Genomic DNA, 25,219 nt, shown 5'->3' on the forward strand with positions numbered 1-25,219 from the left:
AATGCAGAAAGATGGAGAAAGCCGTTGTATACCACAGGGAAACCTAGTCTTAAGTGAGAACTGTGCATAAGGTTTCACTGTGATGCAGATGGAAAATAGAATAAAGGGTAGATAATATCCCAGATTAAAAAAGCAAGATGTTTTCCATTTCCCATCTGTATGGCAGTTGTCTTGTGTTAAGTGGGCAGTTTTCCCTTATCTCTTTCACAATCAATCCTCTCTCAGGGGAGACATCTGCTGATAATAGGCCATTGAGTGTCACTGCATGACTGATAAGAACTATAAAATCCCATTGTGAGATGCTCCGCCCAGACGGAGCCAAGCATTTCTACCTGGGTATATTCCTGAGATTCTGTGCTGGATTTACCCAGAGGAAAAGCTTCCTCTTCCACTGCCTCTTCAGAGGTAGACTACACCCTTTTTTCTACAGAATCACTACTGCAACAGAACCGCACCTGACACTCCAGGAGGACTGCAGCCATAATTCCAATTGAACTGCTACCAACACCCTGTCCAACAGGATGTTAGGTTGTATTCTGACTCTGTCAGTGTTGTTTTAGTTTACTGCATTGTTTATTTTATCTTTTTATTTTCTTCCCTAATAAAGAACTGTTATTCCTGCTCCCATATTTTTGCCTGAGACCCTCCCTTAATTTCAAATTTAAAACAATTCAGAGGGAAGGGGGTCTACATTTTTCCATTTCAGGGGAGGGTCATGCCTTCCTTAGCAGACACCTGTCTTTCCAAACATAGACTGCTGCTTATGAATGGCAAGCCATCACTGGCAAGGTATAGAAGCTATCTTTGAAAGTCTGTCATGTGGATGCCCATGTCTCCAAGAGTTGGGCTAATGGGGGGCACCAAAACAATGAACTGTTAGATCAGGCTTAGGAAATAGCGGTGTCACAGATAGATTTGAATTGGCAAGACAAGGGGGAGTTGTTCCTCGCTCAATGGGCCTGTGATGCTTCAGACCATCACTGAAGAGATGCCACCCATAAGTGGGCAAGTGACTGAGGGGTGAATTTAACCATGGACAGTATCTCTCAGGTTATCCATGACTGTGAGATGTGCACTGCGATCAAGCAGGCCAAGTGGGTGATGGCCCTGTGGGTATGGTGGGTGGTTGTCCAAATATAAGTATGGGGAGGCCGGGTAGATTGATTACATCACACTGCCTCAAACTCACCAAGACAAGCACTACGTGCTCACAATGGTAGAAGCCACCACTGGATGGTTGGAAACCTCCCCTGTGTCTCATGCTACTGCTTGGAACACCATCCTGGGCCTTGAAAAGCAAGTCCTTTGGAGGCATGGTGCTGTTAGCGTTCAGGAACACACATAATCATGGGATATGATTATATGAAGGTGCTTTTATTGTAGAGCTCTGGGAATCAGGGGTACAGACCCAAATCTGACTCCAACATGACTTTTGAGCTGAACGTATTTTATATTCTATCTTTATTTAACTTACATATTAATTATTAAAGTTATATTGTTCTATTGTATACATTGATCTTATTCAACCATGAGGTTCTCATGATCTTTTTCAAGCCCCTGACAAAAGCCAGGGAATCTCAGAAAACGGGAAACTGGACAAGACAAACGCAGATCTGAACCAATGTGGTTAATCAAACGTTCTCCGTTTATTCAAGATAAGATGGTAGTTTATATTAGCTTCTACATAGTTTACAAAAACAAAGGCACTCTGATTGGCAAGCTAACATTGTTTACCTTTTCCTTAAGGTGGCCTGAACCTTACACTATAAACCTATACTAATTCACACCCAGACAGCCCAGTGGTCCCCATCACACCTTAATACTATTTCTATCTGCGCCACAAACTCTTAATTTCTAACTGCGTCAGAGGCTTGAAGGACTCACAAGGCCCAAATCTGAGGCCTAGACTGGAGTAGCTCAAATCTCATAACTCATGTCCTCTTTCTCTCAAAAATGCTGCAACACCTGACTACAGTTTCTCATGATTATTCTTATGATTAAACAGTAATTATATTTAATCACATTTAACAATTATATAATTTATCATATACTAGCTGCACAGGTGCAGTTCTAGCAAGTACAAGGCCTATACTTTCCCAGGGTAATTTCCCAGGGCCTACTAAGCCTAACTTTCCTTCTAACTCCCCACATCCCCATGATTTTAAAACCCTTTTACTATCAGTACCTCCGAGAGAATTGGGTCTGACAACGGGGCTCATTTCAAGAACAGCCTTATAAACACCAGGGCTAGAGAACATGGCATTGAATGGGTGTACCATATTCCTTATAATGCACCAACTGCTGGGAAAATTGAGCAGTGCAACAGACTGCTTAAAACCACCTTGAAGGCACTGGGTGGGGGGGAGACTTTCAAGAACAGGGAGATGCATTTAGCAAAGTCCACCTGGTTAGTTAACACCAGAGGCTCCACCAGCTGAGCAGGCCCTGCCCAATCTGAACACTCAAGAACAACAGGGAGAAGGTTCTTGTGGTACACATGAGCAGTATGCTGTTAAAAACTCTTTGGATTAATTCTGCCTCGAGCAAAGACAAACCCATCCATGGGGTTCTCTTTGCTCAGGAATCAGGTTGCACCTGGTGGGTGATGCAGAAGGGCAGAGACCTTGTTTTGGGGCGAATGGTCTGTCAAACTGTGACTGTATCTAGATGTAAATGTATATATGCATATCATTATTGACATTTGTGTTTGCAGTTTATATGTATAATCGAGGTATTAATAAAATTGTATGGGATAAGGGGTGGAATGTCTTGGGGATTGTGAAAAATGCATATTTTATGATTGGCTCTTTGCAAATATTAAAATGAATATTATATGTATTATGTTGGAAAGTTATGCTGTATTAATCTCTTTTAAGTAGTGTGGTAAATATAGTTTTTAGGCTATTGCATAATATAAAAATAGAAACTATGTGATGTAAGATACTTTTTGTAACTAGCTCAAGGAATGGATAAGATAACCAAGAAATTCTTCACATACAGATAACAGCAACAAGACAACAAGACAACAAGATCGGGGGGGGGGGGGGGTAGAAACTAAGCAGAAGACATCCTTTGTTTGAAAAGAATTTTTGAATCATGTATGAGATATATGAATATGCAACAGGCTATTGTTTTTAAGGGTTAATCCTTTGTTAGTGAGGTGTGTTTCTATGGCAGAGTGCCAGACACCCAGGCATCTGTAATTCTTTGCTTTTTATTGTCCTTTATTGTCCTAACTCTGATTGTCCAAATTCTTATTGCTCTAATTTTTACTATTATTTTTATAACTATTTTATTACTATTAAACTTTTAAAATTTTAAAACAAGTGATTGGCATTTTCCACAATCTATTTAGCTCAGAAATAAGTTTTACACCTTTAAAATTAGTTCTGAGAGTGAAGGGGGGGGGGGGAAGAAGCATGCAGTTTGTTTTCAGAAACTACACTCACTCCTCCACATTCCTGCTCCTAGACTGTGTTTTCTGCAGACAGACAGATGGCAGGACAAAGCTCTCCTTTACTTTTAGTGAATTTTTAGCTAGCTGAAGCAGAGAAGTTCCCTAGACGGTAGTTTTTCTTTTTCTTTAGACCTGTTTAAACCTGCTCTAGACTGAACACCCAGAAGAGCACTGGCAGCTCGCACCTGCAGTCCACCAAGCTGGGCCTAGGCCACATTTTCAGCGTGAGAGACACTAATAACAGACTGAGTAAGCTGAGCTACAGCCCACAAAGGGGACTTTCTGAGTTTGTAATCTCTTTTAGAGCGACAAGAAGTTTTATTGCTTAATATTGTTCATTTTTTTGAGCTAGTGAATGCTTAGCTTATTAAATAAACAGTTTTGTTTCCACTTTTCTCCAAAGAAATATTTTCCTGAACCATTAGTGGGAGAGGCCACTTAAATCTGCTTTCTAGAAGATCCCCTTCAGAGGTTGTCTCCCAAATTTGCCCTAAACCAAGACAAATACTATTTTTGGTGCCCAATGCGGTGCTTGAAATTTGGAAAAAAACCTATACTGACTGCATTTTGGTTGTACTTACTTTGTATTGGGATAATGCTTGAATTCATAATGCCTCTCGGGGTGGAGGTCTTAATGTGTTTCCGGTCCCTAGGCTTTCTTGAGGTTTTAATACCTTTCTGGTCCCTAGGATTATTTTCTTATCTAGAAATAGCTCCAGTATTGTCCCTAACACATAGTTTTTACAGTAGAGGAGCATGGATTAGAATAGCTATTGTGCTGGGCTGGCTGATAATGATTTATAGGGAGTTAACAGAGGTACTGGAGTCTGTTCAAAATATGTATGGTTTATGGTTTCTTCATCCTACCCTGCATCCTAGTTTCAAGAGCATGTTTTGGAGGTTTATTAGTAATTGCACCCAGTTTCTAAGAGGAGGAGCAGGGGATGAGGCTTTTCAACCATTCCTTTCCTTCTTCTCCTTTGAATCTGTTACGTATCTTTTTGAGAATGTTCCGTTTCCCCTGAATGCCAAAGATACAACCTTACTGGTATTTAATCTTGTAGGCTTCCTCTATACTGTCTGCAGCTTCTCTAGAATGAGGGCTGACATTTCCAGAGGAGCTGATGAGACCCCTGACCCAGAAGTAGACCCAGGCGTGAAAAATTCTGAGTGGTGGGGAGAAAGGGAGGATATGGGCCAAACCCTGAAGGAATTTTCTGACCCTATAACCTGGGATTTTCCACATGAACAAATACAGAACCGAGCTGAGGTAGGGAAATACCTGAAAGAGAAGTGCCATGATGACTCTAAAGAGAAAAAGATCACTGTAATAAGCTGAGCCCTACCCTATTGTTATCACACTCTACTAAATACTATTAGGCAACAGATAGAGGCAGGGAGGCAGGGAGATAAATCAGCAGCTACCCCAGTCACTCAGGCTGCAGCCAACACCCCAGCTACTCAGGTTGTAGCTAAACCTGACAGCGAGCCTAAGCCCACAGCTAAACCAGACAGTGAGCCACAACCAATGGCTGTTATTCCTACCATGACAGGCAGAAAACACACAATTAAAACTGATCAGTCAGGGGATGATGATGATGATGATTTGGGGGAAGAACCCTCAAAACCAAAAACTGACACAAAATCAAGAGTCACTATTGTGTCCTTTCCCTGAAAGACCTTTGTAGCCTAAAGAAAGAACTACGCTCTATGGCCTGATGAATCTATAGTTAGTTAGTCCATCTTTGGGATGCCGCAGGAGATGCTACAGTTCTAGATGGTACTGAAGCAAGGCATTTGGGATCCCTGTCACACGATCTGATTATTGAACAAAGAATGATGAGGGAGACTGACTCTCACATTCTCTGGGTGCAGGTCCTGGGAAGTGTGTTACAAATATATCTGTGTGCAGATGATCTCTATATGCAGCAAACCTAGTGGAAGACAATAGAACAAGGGATTCAATGCTTGAGAGAAATAGCAGTGGCAGAGATTGTCTTCTCAGACGACCCAGACACTGTAAATGTAGACTTAGGACCATGCACATCCGTGATGTAGCGAAAACTTATACGACTTAGACCACAAGAATACACTTCTGCTTTAGCAATAATAAAGCAGGATGACAGGGATGACACCATGCTTGATATGGTGAAGAAGCTCCGAGCATATACAGATACTGTACATACATTTAAAAATCACAGCTTTAGAAACATGTATGGAGAAATTAGAAGACAAGATAGAGGAGAATTGCAAAAAACTCAGGGAAGTGATTAAAGAAGACCTTCTCCAAATCTCTGCAATACAGATCAGAAGTTCTAGTACCAAACATTGAGGTTCCCCAGATGGGGAGAGAAGGTACACCCCACGAGCTGAGCTGTGGTTTTTCCTGCGTGATTGCGGAGAAAACATGAGGAGATGGGATGGAAAATCTACTGCTGCTCTGGCACAACAGGTGCTTGAATAAAAAGACAACAAAACTCAGAAAGGAAGTTCCACCAAAAAGGAAGCAGCTCAAATAACCCATAACCAAACTATCAAGTATAATGATAATGCCAACATGTGTGATCCCCTTGAAGGAACCTCCAAGATATGCGCCCAAAGAAAAAAGAATAACCAGGCTTAGAGGGGCCCTGCCTCTAACCAGGTAGAGGCTAGGGAAAACCATATTTTTTTAGACTACGTGGATTCGTTAGCCTAGCACATCAAAACAACAAAAATATAAGGCCTTGGTTGACACGGATGTGCAATACACATTAATCCCATCAAGACATGTGGGAGCAGAATCTGTTTCTATTACTAGCATAACAGGGGAATCACAGGATTTGACTTTAGTAGAAGCTGAGGTGAGGCTGATTAGAAATGAGTGGAAGAAACACCCTATTGTGACTAACCTAGAAACCCCATACATTTTGGAGATAGACTTCCTCCGAAGTGGGTATTTCAAAGACCCAAAGAGACTCAGGTGGGCATTTGAGATAACAACTATAGAGACAGAAAGCATCAGGCAATTGAACACCTTACCTAGATAATCAGAGAACCCATATGCAATAAGACTCCTGAAGGTAAAAGAACAATTGTGAGTTTGCGGGCCCCACATCGGGCAACTCCCTGAGGGATCCCCTGGAAGGGGGAAACCCTCCTGAAGCAGTTCTTTGTCAGGAAAAGCAGACGCACAGGACTTTTTCAGTCTTCAGGTTCTTGTTCTATTGTTATCTTATCATGACTTCAGCACACGGTCTGCGCCCAGACCTTGCATACTTGAAAACAGCACAAAAATGGCTAACAAACTGTGGGAATCCAGGGCTTCCCTCTGGCTGCCCTGGAGGCCCTGGGACCCTGTCAGGGGGTCAGGAACCCCCCTGTACAGAGCGCCAAGAGACACTGTCTCTGATCTCTGTCCATGGAAAAGAGTTTTCAATCTTACAGAATGAATTACAAGCTCTGAGTGTTTGATATGAGTAATAATTAAGTGTGGCACGGGTGCAAAAGTAAAATTTTAGGTTTCTAGCTTAGGAGTTCAGTGGGGACAAGATGGAGGAAATTGGGTGTGTCTTGTCCTTTTCCTCCTTCTTCATGCCCTCCATGTTTCACTGTAGTGTTGGCATTTTTCTATTGGTTTAGGCTGGGGACACACTGTTCAACGTAGGTGATAGATATTGGCACATTATTGTAAATATAGCACACATAGTTTCTGGTATATAATGTTTGTAACATCCCACTGAGGGGCAGAGCCCCGCACGCTGCCCTGCAGGACAGACCTGTGGCAGGGCAGCTGAATATGTTAGAGACAAGCAAGAATAAACAAGCTTGAAAACAGCACAGACTAATTATGGCTTCTTTGGCAACGGGGCAGAAAGACAGAGACTTTCTACAATCTCGGGATCTTCAATACCTACAGATTCCGACAACAAACTCATGCTGCAAGGTCTTTTTAAGTCTAATCAAAAACTAATCTACCCAATTAAGAATTGACACCTAGATTATTTCCCTTTCTAACCCAATAACTGACCCCTAAAGACCTGCAATGCGGATTTTTCCATCCAATTACAAGATACCACCCAAACCCGAGAAGAATGAAGAAGAAAGAAGAAAGGAACTCGAGACAACACCCCGTATCCTCCATCTTGCACCTATCTACAATATGCTAAATACCTATCTACAATATACTAAAAAATACTAATATCTAAATTTCTCACCCACATGGCATGCTAAACTAGTCTCTACAATCTCTACAGTCTATTTTGCACTTTTGTGGTCTCTAGTTTACTTTGAGGCTTAGGAAGCCTTCTCCATGAATGAGGGTCAAAGTCAGTGTTTTCCTGGGAGTCAGGGCACCCCAGGGCAAATAGGAGGATATTCCCCTTGCCCTGGGTTCCCACAAACAATGAATATTAATTGTTATATGTGTATATGATAATTCATGTAAATAAAATTATCGTATATTTTATAATTATGTACTGTTAAGATATACTCTAATAAGAAGTTTTTAAATATGCACAAGCTAGCGACAGAGATTGCAACACAATGTCAAAACCACCTGGACAAAGGAGGGAGGACTTCATTTACAAGCAAATGAACGTGGCCAGCCCAGAGATGGATCATCCATCAAGGTGGTCCGAGGAACGCCCAGATGATAAATACACGATAAATATCCAAGACTGAGATAGCCAGAGCCATAAGGGAGATACATTTCAATACTGAATTCTGGGAACACGATCATGGGTGTTCATCACTCTCGGGACATGTATTGTTCAACTTGCCAGAGAGAAAAGAACTCCAAATGCATACGTGCAGTCCAAAAAGGAAGAAAAGGGACTCTGCCTTGGGCAAGAAAAATCCTATAAAAATTGGTCAGAGAGGACAGTTGGTGTGAAGCATAGGAGACCCTCTGCTGCAGCGGTCAAACCTGTGTCTCACCCAGCGCCGATACCCGGGCTCGGCGCTGACCCTTTTTGATAATGGCTTTTTGTTGTTATTCTCTAAATTTATATTTGGAACATTTAATAAACTTTCTTTAATAAATTGGAGCTTTCATTTATAACAGTCTTGGTGGCCCATATGGGGAGCTGATTTGGGGGTCCAGGAAACTGTTTTTTGTCTGGGTGGTGCCCCGCCAATTTTGGTGGCCGGAGAGGATTGGAGAATCCCATAGAACCAATCAGATTTTGAATTCAGAGCCAAAACCACTATCAAAAAGGGGATAAAAATGGGCCCAGAGCTCTTGGGAACTTGGAGCAGAATCTCCGAGGGCGCGGTTAATTTTTTTTTCACTCATAAAACTCTACGTGTACGAAGAGTCCACGCAGGAAAAGGGACCGTAAATATAGCATGGTTGAGTGAGGGGTGATCGAGCGTGTGTGTGAGACGTAACATTGTCAGTGGGCAAGTGCGGACCCTAAAATCACAGTTCCACTATTCTGCGAGGAAAGTGGTCAGTTGCGGGGGAAGCAAACGGAATCGGGAAAACTCATTTCACACGTAAAACCTGCAACTCGGGGAGTTCAGGGGTTTGATCATGGGTGGATCGAGGAGGGAGGGTACCTTCTTGGGTGTGTGAGAACTGGTAAACCCTTCGGTCCAGGACTTTAAAAGTCTGAGGAAAAAGGTAAGAGAGCTCACTACCCCACCCGGAGCCGGTCTCGCACGGCAATAAGTGGTAGCAGAGGATAGTTATTTCCATCGACTTGTGAAAGGGGGAGAGAGAAAGGAATTCTGCCGCCGTAAGAGCTCTGCACACGCTAAGAGGACTTGACACGCCGGGCGGAAAACAAACCCAAAGCTCGGGGAACCTCTTCCGTCCTCGCCGGCGTGCTCTCTACCCCGCCCAGGAGCAGCCGCGCTGCGGGGGCAGCTGGACTGCAGGGGCCGTGAGCCGGGTAGACTTATCCGGGGACAAAGAGGACAGTTTGACAGTAGCTTGATGGACTGAGCTCGATGAACGGCCCGTCAGGGGACGGCATTCGAATGGAGACCAGAGGCTGACAGTGGCCGAACCCAGCGTTTCAGAGGCGAGCCCTGGTTAACGGGAACACCCAGGCTTCTGGGAGAGCCAAACTGCGAAAGAATACATCCTCAGTTTAGCACAATTTTCCACCACCGAGGAGAGAGATAGAGATTTCACTGCCCGAGCCCAGAAGGTAAGTTGGGTCAGAGCAGGGTGGGACCCTGGCGGGCGGCTGGGCTACCTTTTTTTCTTTTGTGTTTTAACCACCGTCCGCACCCAGACAGGGACTGTAGCCTTGCATGTCCCCAGCGGCCGGGACTCTTTTTTTTTTTCTGAGGAGGATGCAATCTCGCTCGGTCTTTTTTGGGGTAACTCATACTGGAAAGCTCCTTCTCTTTCTCGGAAAGCTGCCTTTTCTACCCTCTCCTCCCTATTCTGGGCTATGGGGGCAGGGGGGATCAAAAAGGCACCAATGGGACAGAATTGTAAATGGCGATGTTATGAACGAGCACAATAGGCTTTCTAATCCAATTAAAAAGATTTATTAATGGTAGGAAACGAAAGCAAATCAGCGCGCTGGGCAGCAGTTATTCTAACTACCGCACTTTCGTGCCCCATTCCCCCCCAACTTATTGGGTCTTCTCCTCCGGAAGTGTGACGTTCTGGTGTCTTTTCTGCGCAGGTGCACTCTGTTGCTAGGTGGTCGTTTTCTGCCTTTTGGTGGTCGTGGGATGAAGGCCAGTAGTCTTCCTCAGGGCTGTTCTTGTGATCTGGGAATTCTCTCAAAACAAGAAATGTTATCTCTAGGCACGTTTACTCGCATTCCACAAGATTACGGAACTGTCCTTGAAGATATTCGCTTAGGTGCTTTGATGCCTAACTACCTCTACTCCCTAATTTAGTTTTAACTCCCTAAAGCAGTGTGTAACGAAGTTGTCCTTGAGAGATATTCTGGAATGCTTGGCAAAATGAGAACATGTTCAGACAAGTGAAAACTCTAAGTGAGGATTCTATTTTATAGATGTGAAAACTCTATATTATGAACAAAAAGGCCTTATTTTCCTAACGTTCAGACAAGTGAAAACTCTAAGTGAAGATTCTATTCTATAGATGTGAAAACTCTATATTATGAACAAAAAGGCCTTATTTTCCTAACGTTCAGACAAGTGAAAACTCTAAGTGAAGATTCTATTCTATAGATGTGAAAACTCTATATTATGAACAAAAAGGCCTTATTTTCTTAACAATATCCCCCCTTTTTATTTTAAACCTCTTTTTGTTCACTAAAACGCTCTAATTCCCTTTTGCTTAATTCTAAATAATCTTCAGTTTCTACTTCGCTGAGTGGCTCGTATTTTGGTTTTACCATCATTAAATGTGCAGCTTCTAATCTATTTTTCACTAGTGTAATAAGCTTGTTAAGAATACATGGCCCAAAAGTAAGTACTAGAATTAGTAAAATTACTGGTCCTGCAAGGGTGGATAATAGAGTGGTTAGCCAGGGAGAATAGGTAAGCCAGGATTCATACCAGCTCTGCTGGGATTCTCTTTCTCTTTTTCGTTTTTCTATTTGTTTGCGTAATTCAGCCATCGTGTCTTTTACAATACCCGTGTGATCTACATAAGTGCAGCATTCTTCCTGCAAAGCAATACAAAGCCCCCCCTGCTGTAAGAATAACAAATCTAATCCCCTTCAGTTTTGGAGGACTACCTCAGAAAGGGATTTCACTGATTTAACTAGTTCACTTATGGCTTTATCTATTCTACTCAGATCTTCATCTACAGATGTGCGCAGAGCTTTCATACCCTGGTTTTGACTCACTAAGGAGGCAACCCCTGTTCCTACTCCTGCTCCTCCTAAGCTGAGCAAAATTGCTACCGTTAGTGTTGTAAGTGGTTCCCTTTTAGCCAGGTAGTGTTCAGGGGTCATTTGATGTTCTAGTACGTATTCTTTTGGATGGTATACGATTCTGGGGATTATTAGAACTTGAATGCAGAAATCTGAATTATTAAAGGCTTTTACCGATAGGCAGGGTGTAACTCCAAGTTGTTGACATACCCATTTAGTATTGACTGCTGGCATAAGCCAATCAGAAGGCTTGTTTGTTCTGTTAATGCTTATTGTCGTGTTGCAGAGGTGTTGCATATCTGCTGGAACCTTCCCTACACACCTTCCTTGTCCACTAACCTGGGACAGTGTAATGCCTGAAACACTATCTCTTCCCTTTCTCCAGAGACACTCCTTTGGATTTGTACCATTTATTTCTCTTGCCTCAGATGTAATCCCAATAGCTTCATAAAAGGGTGGATTTATCATATAGCAAAGCCAGCACCCCTTGGTTAAGTTAGGATAAGTATGATTCAAAACTCCAAAAGTAGCTTGCATAATTTTCCATAAGGTTGTATACTTCTGCACTAATATCTGAGGTTCTTGATCAATGTTGTTTGATTTTATAACATTGTCTCTGGTTTTATTACTCTCCTTTAAATTATTGCTTATTACTGGATTTGGGCCTATAGGACTAGGGTCATGTGGAGCTACTTCCTTTTTTATTTGTATCAGATTTCCTGGATCATGTCCTTCTATCCAATGCCTAACCCCCCATGTTTTGCCTATTAACCATCCAGAATCACTTGGTTGAGTGACATTTAGGTAAAGAAAGGTGCAGTTTCCAAGTAAGTTTTTCCCAGTCCAAGGCCACTCTTGTGGTCGTTTACACCCTGCTGGTCCATGCCCTACCTTTAAATATTTGTCTAATCCTCCACCCGGAGCCCACGCTGATGCTATTGTTTCACAACCCCAATAGGCGCAGTAATAATGTCTAGGGTAATTACAGTATTGCTTCCCTGGGTTCGAGGCAGGGCACATATAGAAGCTTGTTAAATTTAACAGCTGCCCGCATTTTGAACTTTGAGTTAAATCACAAATCCCAATCTTAAAGCTCGGTGCTCCAGGTCCCGTTATTGTCTGTAAAATATGACGGGTATCGTGATCCTCCCATCTGCTTAAGGTCCATTTAAAGGGTTCATGTATATTAACTGTGGCACTCTGGAGGGGAAGCCATACAAACATAAAAACCCGTAGGATTGAGTGATACGCACTGCAGGAGAGGATGTTACTTATCATGCTCAGTTTTACATTCCCATTTTCCCTCATTCCGTTGTCACCATTCTCATACCCATGATGATTTATATTCTTTTTCAAGGTTTGGGAGGGCCTCTCAACCCCACTACCTACCTCTCTGTCTCGCCTGTCAACTTGGTTGCTACAAGTTACAGGGTAAGCCATCTTCTCGACAGCAGAGATATTCTTCAGGGGTGGGATCGTTCCCTCTCTCCCACTTTGACCTCCGGGAGTTCCAGTTTTTCGCATTCAACTGTGGGGTGTCGCACCTGAGCCTTTTGACTAATTTGCGACACTTGACTTGGACTATATCCGTGAGGAATGGACCTAGGGGTTCATTGGAATGGTAACAGTGGAATTCAGGGTTTATTCCTTTTACGAAAATCTCCCACCACTCAGGGGATCCTTTAATCAATTCCCGAGTGGCAACCTTGTAATTTAGTACTTCAGAGGTCAATCTGCGCTGCTCCAGCCAGCAGCGTTGACATATACTTTTCGGAGCTCTCCCCTTTCTGCAGTGAGCCCACCACAATCCTTTACAGATTTTGCAGGAAAAACAGGCAAAAGGGTAACAATGACAATCTAACCAGCTACACTTTACTCTAATACTTTGATGTTCAGCATGGCCCTCCCCTTCCCAAGGTTTCTGCTCTTTTTCAAGTCGGATGAACCGATAAAAGGGCTGCTGGGCTGAATCCTCTAGACGTTTACAGTATCCTGGGGGTTTTGTTTCTCCCACCAGTTGTACTTGCAGTCCCCAGTTATCCCCAACCCAAATGTCCTTAGAGTTGATAGTGTTCATGAAAATTATTTGTAAGTCCTTTTTACTGTTAACTTTAAATCCCCCGGCTTCCCGTCAATTTTCCAGCTCGTTTCCCTGGAAGCTGTATGGAATCGAGTTGGATCCACCGGCCCCTTTATTCTGCTAGCATGAGTCCATCCCTTCTCTGCTGTGCGGACTGCGGAGTCAGTGGTGATTAAAACCAGGTATGGTCCGTCCCACTTTGGGGTGATTGAATCTTCTTTCCAGCTTCGGATGAGGACCCAGTCGCCGGGTTGTACCTGGTGTAACACAAGATCTAGGGGTGGTCTTTGGGCCCACATCCCCTTTTCCCATAACTGTTTTTTATATTTCATTAAAGTGGTTAAATATTTATTAATACTTTGATCAGTAATGTTAGGATTAGTTTGAACTTTTTCTAGGGAATAGGGCATCCCATACAACATTTCAAATGGGGACAGTCCTATATCAGCTCGTGGCTGAGTTCGAACATTTAATAATGCCAACGGCAGACATTTTATCCAGGATAGTTTAGTTTCTAGTACTAATTTGGTGAGTTGTTTCTTAATTTCTCCATTCATTCTTTCTACCCTCCCCGAACTCTGTGGATGCCAGGGGGTATGTTGTTCCCATTTTATGCCCAGAGCTTCTGCTAGCATCTGTGTTATTTTTGAAGTAAAATGGGGGCCTTTATCAGAGTCTATCGTCTCTGGGACCCCATATCTAGGTATTACTTCTTCCAGCAAGGCTTTTGTTACTGTCCGAGCTGTCTCCCTGGCAGTGGGGATTGCTTCCACATAATGTGTTAAATGATCCACAATAACCAAAAGATATTTCAGTCTCCCTACCTTGGGGAGCTCAGTAAAGTCTACTTGCAGATTTGAAAAGGGCTTCTTTGCCACTGGCCTCCCACCCAGGGGCAGTTTCCTTAGGTTTTTTCTGTTTACCCGTAGACAGGTTGGACAACTCCTAGTAATTCCTTTCGCTAAGTCATGTAGGCCCACCGTCATGTAATGGGTGGCAAAGTGATCCACCAGTCCTTGAGCGCCCCAATGCGTCCTCTGGTGTAATTTACTGAGCATCCGCTGAGCTACGGCTTTAGGTAGAACTTTCCTCCCATCCTTTAACAGCCATTTCCCCGATTTCTCTTTTATTCCTAATTTTGTAAGCTTCTCCTGTTCTTCTATTGTAAATATCAGCTTATCCTGGGTAGTCGACTCAGGGTCTTTTGGGGTATCTACAAGGTCTTTCCTAACTCCTTCGCTTAAGGTTAGTGTTTTAATAATTGCAGCTTTCTTTGCCTCATAATCTGCCGCATTGTTACCCCTACTCCGGTAATCCATTCCCCGTTGATGCCCTTTTAAATGGACCACCGCTATCCTTGTAGGGCCTCTCAAAGCCCTCAGGAGGGCTACTATTAGCTTTCGATGTATTAAGTCCCTTCCCTGTGAGTTCACGAGGCCCCTTTCTTCCCATAATTTCCCAAAAGTGTGTACCACCCCGTACCCATATTTAGAATCTGTATAGATGGTCCCCTCTTTTCCTTTTAATAGTTCCAAGGCTCTTAGGATAGCGTATATCTCGCAGGCCTGGGCTGACCATGTTTTGTCTAGGGCTCCAGATTCGATTACTTCTAGGTCAGGCCCCCCCACTATGGCATATCCTGATCTTCTTTGACCCTCGACTACTCTGGATGATCCATCAACAAACAATTTCTCTCCAGTTTCTAATTCTTCTTCTTCTAGGTCAGGTCTAATTTTAGTTTGTTCTTCTATAGTGATTACACAGTCGTGCATTAGTGATTCAGTTTCGGGCTCTCCGAAAAGGAAGGAGGCTGGATTTTGCAGAGTGGTGGTTTCTAAGGTAAAATTAGGGGTTTCTAATAAAATCCCTTCATATTTCAGGAGCCTGGCATCAGATATCCATTTATCTGCTTTCTGTTGCATCACACTCCGTATGTTATGTGGAGTTAATACTTTTAAAGTAGCATTAAAAGTGATTTTCCGTGATTCTTCTACTAGTGTTGCACACCCTGCAATTATTTGCAGACAGCTAGGCCATCCCCTACTCACGGGGTCTAGGATTTTAGATAGATAGGCAATAGGTTTCTTTTTTCCTGCCCAATCCTGAGTAAGTACCCCGTACGTTACCCCATCTGTGGTATTAACAAATAGAAAGAAGGGTCTATTTAGGTCCGGGAGGCTCAAGACTGGAGCGTGGACTAAGGTCTCTTTTAATTCTTGAAATTTAGATCTTTCTTCTTCTGTCCACTTAAGATGACCATCCTGGGTGAGTTTGTGATATAAAAATCTTGCTTTCCCACTATAGTTTTCAATCCACTGTCTACAATATCCCATAAGTCCTAATATTTGACGAATTTGTCGTTTATTTTGTGGTAGAGAGAGAGACAGAATTGCTTGCACCCGGTCTGGGTCAATTCTCTTTTCTCCCTTTTTCAAATAATGTCCCAGGTATTTAACTTCCTCTTCTACAAATTGTAACTTCGCTTTGGAGACTTTTAACCCCTTGGATCCTAAGTAATTTAATAACTTGATACTCTCCTCCCGGACTTTGTCTTCTTCGCTCCCTGCTATTAACAAGTCATCCACATATTGAATTAGTTTCACTTCTGAGGCTGTCTTATAATCTTGTAAAACTTGTTCTAGGGCTTGCCCGAATAAATTGGGGGATTCCGTAAACCCTTGGGGTAACACAGTCCACCGAAGTTGCTGCCGCCTTCCTGTATCAGGGTCTTCCCACTCTAAGGCAAAATAATCTCGACTAGACTCGTCTAGAGGGCAAGCCCAAAAAGCATCTTTCAGATCTATGACGCTATACCACTCGTTCTCAGGTCCTAGTTTGCTTAAAAGAGTATAGGGGTTTGCCACCACTGGGAACCGGGCTACGGTTCTCTTATTGATTTCCCTAAGGTCATGCACCAATCGGTAGGATCCATCTGCCTTTTTTACTGGCAGGATCGGGGTATTGAAAGGCGACATACATGGTTCTAGCAGTCCTTTGTTTAACAGCCTTTCAACTTCAGGTTTTAACCCTTTCCTCCCTTCTAGTGAAATTGGATACTGTTTTATTCTTACCGGAACCTCGGGATTCCTGATTTTTACTGTAAATGGGGTTATATTTAATTTGCCCACGGTTCCTGGATTATACCATACTTCAGGGTTTATTTTCTCTTCGTCTTCTAAACGGAGGGGGCAGAGTCTAATCTTTAACTCTTTTTCTACTACTTCAATTTGAATTCCTAATTCAACAATCAAGTCTCTCCCTAACAAATTGTAGTCCGCTTCAGGAACTAATAGGAAATCACCCACCCCCATCTTAGTTCCTGATTCTACCATCACCTCTTTAATAATTTGTACTTCAAATGGTTCCCCCTTAGCTCCTATTACTGTGGCTGTCTGTTTCGATAAGTTACAGCCCTGAGGCAGGAATTGAATAGTAGATCTCTCTGCCCCCGTATCGACCAAGAAATTTATTTCTTGGCTCTGGGGACCCACCTTCAATTTTATCAAGGGCTCTTTTTGATGTTTCCCGGTCCCCATAAAATAGAGCCCCTGACTCCCCTATTTGATTTTGAACTCCTCCTCGTCCTTAAGCCTCCTTCTGCACTCCTTTTTGAAATGTCCCTTCTTACCACAATAATAACACACCCTTTCTCCTACCTTTCCCTTGTCACCCTCCCTATTCCGAGTGACTCTCTTCTGTCCTTCCTCTGCCCGCCTGCTTTCCCTTACCGCAGCAACCATCATTTTCACCTGCTTCTTCTGACTTTCATCCTCTCTTCGGACATAAACCTTCTGTGCCTCTCGCAATAATTCCTCTAAACCCCTGTCCTGCCAATCATCCATTTTCTGTATCTTTTTCCTAATATCATCCCAGGACTTAGAGACAAACTGGACTTTAAGAATTGCCTGTCCCATTGGGTCATTCGGGTTTAACCCCGAGTACAGCTGAAAACTTTTCCTTAACCTCTCCAACCATTCAGTGGGGGTTTCATCCTTCTTTTGTCTGTCATTAAATGCTTTATTTATGTTCTGGCCCCTAGGAACGGACTCTTTTATGCCATCAATTAATATGGTCCGAAAGTCCCGCATGTTAGCTCTATGGACCGGATCCTGGTTATTCCAATTGGGATTCTCGAGAGGCCATTTGGTATCGGCCCGCTGCTGGGCATGTGCAGGTTGAGCATCCCAGACCCGCATACCAGCAGTTCTTATCATGTTCTTTTCCTCAACCGTGAATAAAATGTTAAGTATAGATTGTAATTCCTCCCAAGTGTATATATTAGGACCTAAAAATTGATCCACCCGCTCTGCCACGCCCAGGGGGTCTTCTAACAAATTTCCCATCTCCTTCTTAAAGTCTCTAACATCCCCTGAACTCAAGGGCACCAAAATGAATCCAGTCCCCGGCTGTGGTCCCCCCATGGGCATTTCTCTTAAAGGAAATAGTTTGCCTCGCGTCTTACTTCGGGTAAGAGGACCACGCGAGCCTGAGGGTTGATCAGAGTCTGAGTCTGATTCTTCCTCATCCGATTGTGGAGGAGGAGGGGGTGCATTCGGCGCAGGGGGAATGTAAGGCGGGGGTGCAATAATTACTTCTTCCGCTCGCCCCTTCTTTTTCTTTCCCCCTGAAACCTCCGAGAGTTTAAACACGAGCACCTCCGGTTTTTCTGTCCAGACTCGGGCATAGGCACTCTCCTCAGGGTTAGGAGGTTGTTTAGTGTTTATCCAACCATTTAACAGTTGCTTTACCCAGTCTTCTGAGGACCCAAAGATGGGCCAAAAAACACCTTTAGAAATCTCTTGTCCTCCCCATACTTCTATGCAATAGTGTATCATCTTTGCTTTATCCTTCCCAGGTGCTCCTGGAAGGTGCTCCCAATTCGTCAGCATAAACCCTAAGGGACTATCCTTAGGAATTGGGGGAAGTTTTACCCCCACCGGGGAGGGGGATTTACTCCTACTCTTCCCCTGCCCCATGTCCTCCAGAGTACCTTCAATCACTCACGACAGCACAATCGCTTCCCCTGGTTCGTGGCCCAGGCCCTCGCGAGCTCTGGAAAACGCACTACTAAGGGTCCACAATCACTTGGAGAATCCGGCTGCCGGTTCTCCTCTCATTCACACACACACTCGCCGTACTCCGGGATCCCGAACCCCGCCCGGACGGATCCCTCTATACTTACGCGTCCTGCGTCTTCGTCCGGACTTTGTGCACAAAATTTAAGGGGTACCCTGGGCCCGCTTCCTTTTTTTTTTTTTTTGCTTTCGCTTTCTAGGCTTTTAGGTTCGTCGGTCGGGATGAGGGTAGAAACCCCGGTCTGAGTCCGCTCAAAGGAGCGGAATCGTGGCGCCCCTCTCAGAGAGAGGTTCCCCAGATCCGCGATCCGAGTCACGGCACCAAATTGTTATGAACGAGCACAATAGGCTTTCTAATCCAATTAAAAAGATTTATTAATGGTAGGAAACGAAAGCAAATCAGCGCGCTGGGCAGCAGTTATTCTAACTACCGCACTTTCGTGCCCCATTCCCCCCCAACTTATTGGGTCTTCTCCTCCGGAAGTGTGACGTTCTGGTGTCTTTTCTGCGCAGGTGCACTCTGTTGCTAGGTGGTCGTTTTCTGCCTTTTGGTGGTCGTGGGATGAAGGCCAGTAGTCTTCCTCAGGGCTGTTCTTGTGATCTGGGAATTCTCTCAAAACAAGAAATGTTATCTCTAGGCACGTTTACTCGCATTCCACAAGATTACGGAACTGTCCTTGAAGATATTCGCTTAGGTGCTTTGATGCCTAACTACCTCTACTCCCTAATTTAGTTTTAACTCCCTAAAGCAGTGTGTAACGAAGTTGTCCTTGAGAGATATTCTGGAATGCTTGGCAAAATGAGAACATGTTCAGACAAGTGAAAACTCTAAGTGAGGATTCTATTTTATAGATGTGAAAACTCTATATTATGAACAAAAAGGCCTTATTTTCCTAACGTTCAGACAAGTGAAAACTCTAAGTGAAGATTCTATTCTATAGATGTGAAAACTCTATATTATGAACAAAAAGGCCTTATTTTCCTAACGTTCAGACAAGTGAAAACTCTAAGTGAAGATTCTATTCTATAGATGTGAAAACTCTATATTATGAACAAAAAGGCCTTATTTTCCTAACATTCAGACAAGTGAAAACTCTAAGTGAAGATTCTATTCTATAGATGTGAAAACTCTATATTATGAACAAAAAGGCCTTATTTTCTTAACAGCGACACGTCAGCTATGGGAGAATTGTTAACATCCTAAGAGAGGCCCTTCACATCCACGCATTTTGTCGACTTCCAGCTGCATCGGGCTCCTCTCCTGTAGTTTTCCCCTTCAGCTTCTGCGAAGCCTCCCATTCCCTTTTCCCCACAGATTTTCCTAAACTCTCTCCCTTGGGAATGGTCGCAGCTGAGCTGCCCTAAGCGCCCTGCCGGACACTGTTATCCTCCCTTAGGGGTGACATTGGCCGTGCCTCCCGGGGCGAGATGCAGTGCACCCAGCACCCCCTCCCAAGATGGCGCTGGCCACACTACAGGGATCCCCTTTTCCTCTTTTCCTGCCATAACCCTTCTCTTCTGCCCATGTTTTTCCACCAGCCCCACCCCTCCCCCAATGGCCCTGCACCATCCTGCAGCGAGGCCAGCCCCTATTGGGGGGAAGGTGAGGTTGGATTAATCCCTCAGTCCTTCTTCTGTCTCCCCCTCTGATGGGAGGGATCGCCGGAGGGGCCCCTCCATTAGAGGACCTTCCTTTGCAAGAGAGCTTTCCCCTTTGCTCGGGGGGGGGGGGGGGGGGCGGGGGGGGCCCTTCAAAGGGAGTGGAGCTGGAAACCCGAACCAGGGCTCCACTGTTTTCTTTCCCCTGAAGCAGTGGTGCCCAGGTTCACCCCTCTATCCCATCTCCTAAATGTACCTTGCCCAAAGTTCCCTTATTATTTCAATACAAGTCTTCCCCATTGCTTGTGATAATTTGGAAATAACTTCTTGGATTGAGTTATATCTTATAGAAGGAAAGATCATCCTCTCTAATTACTGCTCACAATGCTATGCCAACTTCGCAATCAAATCAAATTGGAGAAACCACGTCACTGTTCGCTGCCTGTTTCTGCTCTGCTAGAATTTGGAAAACCACAAGCATCGCGTCATGAATCCTGCTTTCATCTTCAATACAGAATGTGTTTATGATAATTTTGTACCCCTTATCTTAAACTGTAATGTGGAAAAGATTTTTGCCCCATTCATTGTAACTATGATTGGTGTATCACTTTCTGATGTCTCTTGACTTACATTTTCTCAGTAATTTGTAATGTTGCTAAATTGTTTTTACATCAGAACTTCCTTTCCTTTAGGTAAATTCAAAAGTTTAAATTGCGGGATTTGTTATTTTCTCTTCTTCCCCCCCCCCCCCCATTCCCCCTTCCCGCATGTTCCCCCTTTGTCCTGCAACCCAGCCCGCCCCTCCCCCCGTGGTCCTTTGTCCCGACCCTTCGTTCCCTATCACTCCCCCTCATCCCCTTATCACTCCCCCTCGCCACACGGTCTGTTCCTGCCCCCCCCCGTTACAGTGAGCTCATGGGCACCCTGTGCCCCCCTTCCCCAGGCCCCTGTGACTCTGATCAAGATAACCCCTGGATACTCCTTCCTGCCCCAACGGGGTTGGCGGAGAGCCAGGAAAGTCCACCCTGTCCAAAACCTATATAGACCCCTGAGATTTCCTGTTCTTCCTCTCTTTTGCCCCGCTCTCCCATGGACACCACAGAATAAAGAGAGATGTTCCAACACCCTGGGGTAAGAGCCTCTTTTGAATACTTTTCCCTCTCCTGGTATTCCTCCCCGCACAGCCCCTTATCTCTGAGCTAGTCGGATTCTTCGGGCGGCTGCGTGGAGGGAGGGAAACTACAGTTGGCGCCCAACGTGTGCTGCCTCTGAGCCCACGCTGAAGCTGGACCCCCTATCTCAGTGGATCTCAATAGCTTTTGGGACAGTCAACTGCCCTAGTATTCTAGCTGCCTTTAAAGGCTTTGAGTGACAGGACACATCGGGGAGCTCTCCTGAGTACCCCAGGCGAGCCGACTGGAGAGGGACTCCAGACGAGTACACACACGAATCCTGCAGTCGCAGGCTTGGTGAGTTCTCCGTTCGCGTCACCCGGGACCGCGCCTGGCTGGGAGGAGTTACCATAGTGACTGCAGGGAGCTGCTTGCGAGAGGGGGTGCCAGGGACCCTCTGCGAGACAGCGTGGAACCGGTGGGCTGAGGATACCCACGTTCCAGGGGGGAGAAGCCACGGGAGAGAGGGTGGAAGCCAGTCCAGCCAGCGGCGGGACCAGCGCCCCTTCCCCTGCCTTCCCCGCTCGGATTTCCACGGAGGGAAATTCGAATAATTCGTGCTGTGTTACTAAGTCTGGTGGAGATTAGACCAGCGGTACAATTAAAATAATGGGTACAAAACTGTCGCTGGAACAAAAGAGCACACTGACACATCTTAGCAATATTTTAAACAATGTATCGTTCTCTAACAAGCTTCTCCTGCGTTTTGTGTGCTGGCTAAAAGCAGAAATACCAAATTTTACTGTGCAAGAACTGAATTTGCTTTCTTTTTGGGACCAAATTGGAGATATATTAACTTTAAAAGTCGAAAATGGTGAACATAAAGCTTCTTGATTTATTCCGATATTTTTACAAGCACGAAAAAAGATTTTGGAAGCAGAAAAATGCATACAAATGCAGAACCACAGTTCGAATACTCGCTTTTCCCCAACTTGCCCACCTCCTCAATATCCCAGCCCTGAAAACCCCTCACACACCCCTTATTCCCCTCTAACACCTTGTTCTTCCGAGAAATATAGTCCGGAGTTAGCCTCAGGGAGCACAGCAGTGTCTCTGAAGCACACACGGCTGGATAATGGTGGCGGCCATGTGCTCGGACCGGGTCCCCCTCCTCCCCCTCCCACTCACATTCCTTCCCTTCCCCCGCCCTCCTCCGCCCCCTCCTCCACCCTCCCCCCCAATGCCTCCCTATCTCCCACGTTTCCACCACGCCCTCCTTATTAGTGCCAGCCTCCGTGTTGCCCCGGGAACAGGGGCGGGGCCGGCCCCTGTACTGCTCCCAGCCCCAGCGCTGCCGACAGCAGAGGGGGGGCAGGGCACGGCAGCCCAGCAGCTCACAGCAGGGGCGGGGACCGAGTGTGCACCGCGGGGCAGACAGCCCGGGACGGGGGGTGCGAGCTGCCTCTCACCGGGACCCAGGGAGGGCTGGGGGGACATAACCCTGCCTCTACCGAGGACTCCATACCATCTGTAGCACCAGTGGTTTATTAAGAAGGAAGAAATGGTACCAGAAGTTATCAACCTCTACCATATAGAGACAAAAAAGAAATCTGTAAAGTTCAGAGAGAATTTGGGAGGTCCAGTGAGATTTTTAAAGGTATGTTTAGGGTAAACATCAATTCAAATGAAATGGTACCGAAAGATATAACCGACTTGTTTAAATGTTTACTAACATCCTCTGAATATGAGATATGGGAAAATAAGTGGAAATTGGCTTTGGAAACAGTTTTGCAAGAAATACAACTTACACCCAGTGAAGCCCTTGACAGTGATGGTCAGCCTATTACAATGCATCATTTATGTGGTACAGGGGACATACAATGTCCAGAAAAACAAACCAGACTGTTATCTAGATCGGTTTTAGAAAAAAACAGTAATGCTGCAGAAAAGACTTTATATCAATTACCAGGAACTGAGGTTAAATGCAGCTATATCAACATTAAACAGTTTCCTTCTGAGAGTTTTTTACAGTTTCTGGATCGTTTGAGAAGCCAAGTTGAAAAACAGGTGCAAGACACCAGGGTACAAACAGAGTTGATTAAAGAAATGGCTCAGAGGAATGCCAATGAGACCTGTCGTAGGATTCTTCTCAGTCTTCCTATTGATCCAGCACCTAGCCTTGCCCAGATGATTGAAGCCTGTGCCAGGAGAGCAGAGCTGCTTGATAATCCTGTCAGTCATAGAGTACCGGCAGACCTACAGCCTGTTGCCACTGCTGAATCAAGCCCAAGGAAGTAACCTAGGTCATCACAACACCTGCAGCACATCATCTGCCTGCGTTGCAAGAAACCAGGACACTTTGCCAGAAACTGTCCTCAAAACCAGAACCAGAGACAGATCAACAAACAAAAAAACTGAGTGTACAGCGCGTGCCCACTGCTACGCGCAAAGATATAAATGTAGCGGGACCCAAATGTGACAATGCCTCTCTCTTAACAAATAAGGGGGAGGGTGGGAACCATGGTTGGGGGGGAGAGAAAAATAAAAATGTGAAATGTATAACCAATAGGTTTGGCAGCCGCTAGGCCGACCTCGTCTAGTGACTGCCAAAGGATTTCATTTCAGATCCACTGATTGGAAAGCTATTGTAGTGGACCTGTTAAAGAGCTCACAAGACCTGCAGGCGTACGATATGGAACTGGACAGTGAGTAATTTGTTATTGGGGACACAGCATACTCACCTCCAGAGATTGAAATAGTTCCCATGACTACTAAGGGAAAAATATCCAGCCTTATGCTGTTGGCACGCTGTTTGCACCCTCCATTCTATCTAGAAAAGGGGCAAATTCTAGCACAAGCCATTCCCATCCCAGCAGAAATCACAGTAGAAGGAAAATCTCCAGAAGTCTACTGGGCAGAAGTAGTAGGAGAGGATAAACCCTTCATGGCATGCAACCTAGCACATGGGTCAGAGCACCTTCAGGTGGAAGGGGTTCTGGACACAAGTGCAGACATCACGGTAATACCTAAAACCATGTGGCCATCACACTGGGAATTGCAACCTGTGGCAGGCAAAGTTCAGGGTATAGGAAAAACTACATTGGCAAAAATTTCAAAAAATGTAGTGCAAATTGAGAGACCTGATGGAAAAAGGGCAAGTGTTCGCCCATTTGTAGCAGACTATAAAGCTCCTCTATGGGGGAGAGACACCATGTCCATATGGGGAGTCCGGTTAATCATTCCTAAGACACCCCAGGATTTTCGGAAGTAGCCACTGTGGAGCGCCACGCCCACAAGTTAAAGTGGTTGGATAACACCCCAAAGTGGGTAGCATAGTGGCCTTTGAGTAGAAAAAAACTCGAGGCGCTTGAAAAACTTGTGGAGGAGCAGGTAGCTCAAGGACACTTGCAAGAGACAGACAGCCCTTGGAATTTCCCAGTCTTTGTAATAAAGAAGCCTGGGAAGGACAAGTGGAGATTGCTCCACGATCTCAGAGAGATAAACAAAATTGCGGAGGACATGGGACCTCTCAAACCGGGGATGCCTAGTCCAGCTATGCTTCCCCAGGACTGGAAATTGGCTGTGTTAGATATAAAGGACTGTTTCTTCCAAATTCCATTGCACCCTGAAGATGCCCCGAGGTTTGCATTCTCAGTTCCTACTACCAATCGAGAAGCCCCGAGGAAACGTTACCACTGGAAAGTTTTGCCCCAAGGTTTAAAATCCAGTCCTTTCATATGCCAAAAGTTTGTAGCAGCACTACTGTCCCCAGTACGTGCAGAGAGAAAGGATGCCATCATCCTTCACTACATGGATGATGTGCTTGTGTGTGCTCCCAATGACTCTATACTCCAATACACGCTTGACCTAGTGGTTAAAGTTTTAACCTCTGTTGGATTTCAATTGCAGGAAAACAAGGTTTAAAGAATGCCACCTTGGAGATACCTGGGCCTGGAAATTTCTGCACAGCCTATTGTCCCACAGAAATTGGAGATTAATTGCAACCCCAGAACATTAGCAGACCTCCACTCGCTGTGTGGGTCTTTAAATTGGGTAAGGCCCTGGCTAGGCCTCACAAATGAGGACCTGGACCCTCTCTTCAA

The sequence above is a fragment of the Taeniopygia guttata genome, chromosome W (genome assembly GCF_048771995.1).
Source record: "Taeniopygia guttata chromosome W, bTaeGut7.mat, whole genome shotgun sequence".
NCBI lineage: Eukaryota > Metazoa > Chordata > Aves > Passeriformes > Estrildidae > Taeniopygia > Taeniopygia guttata.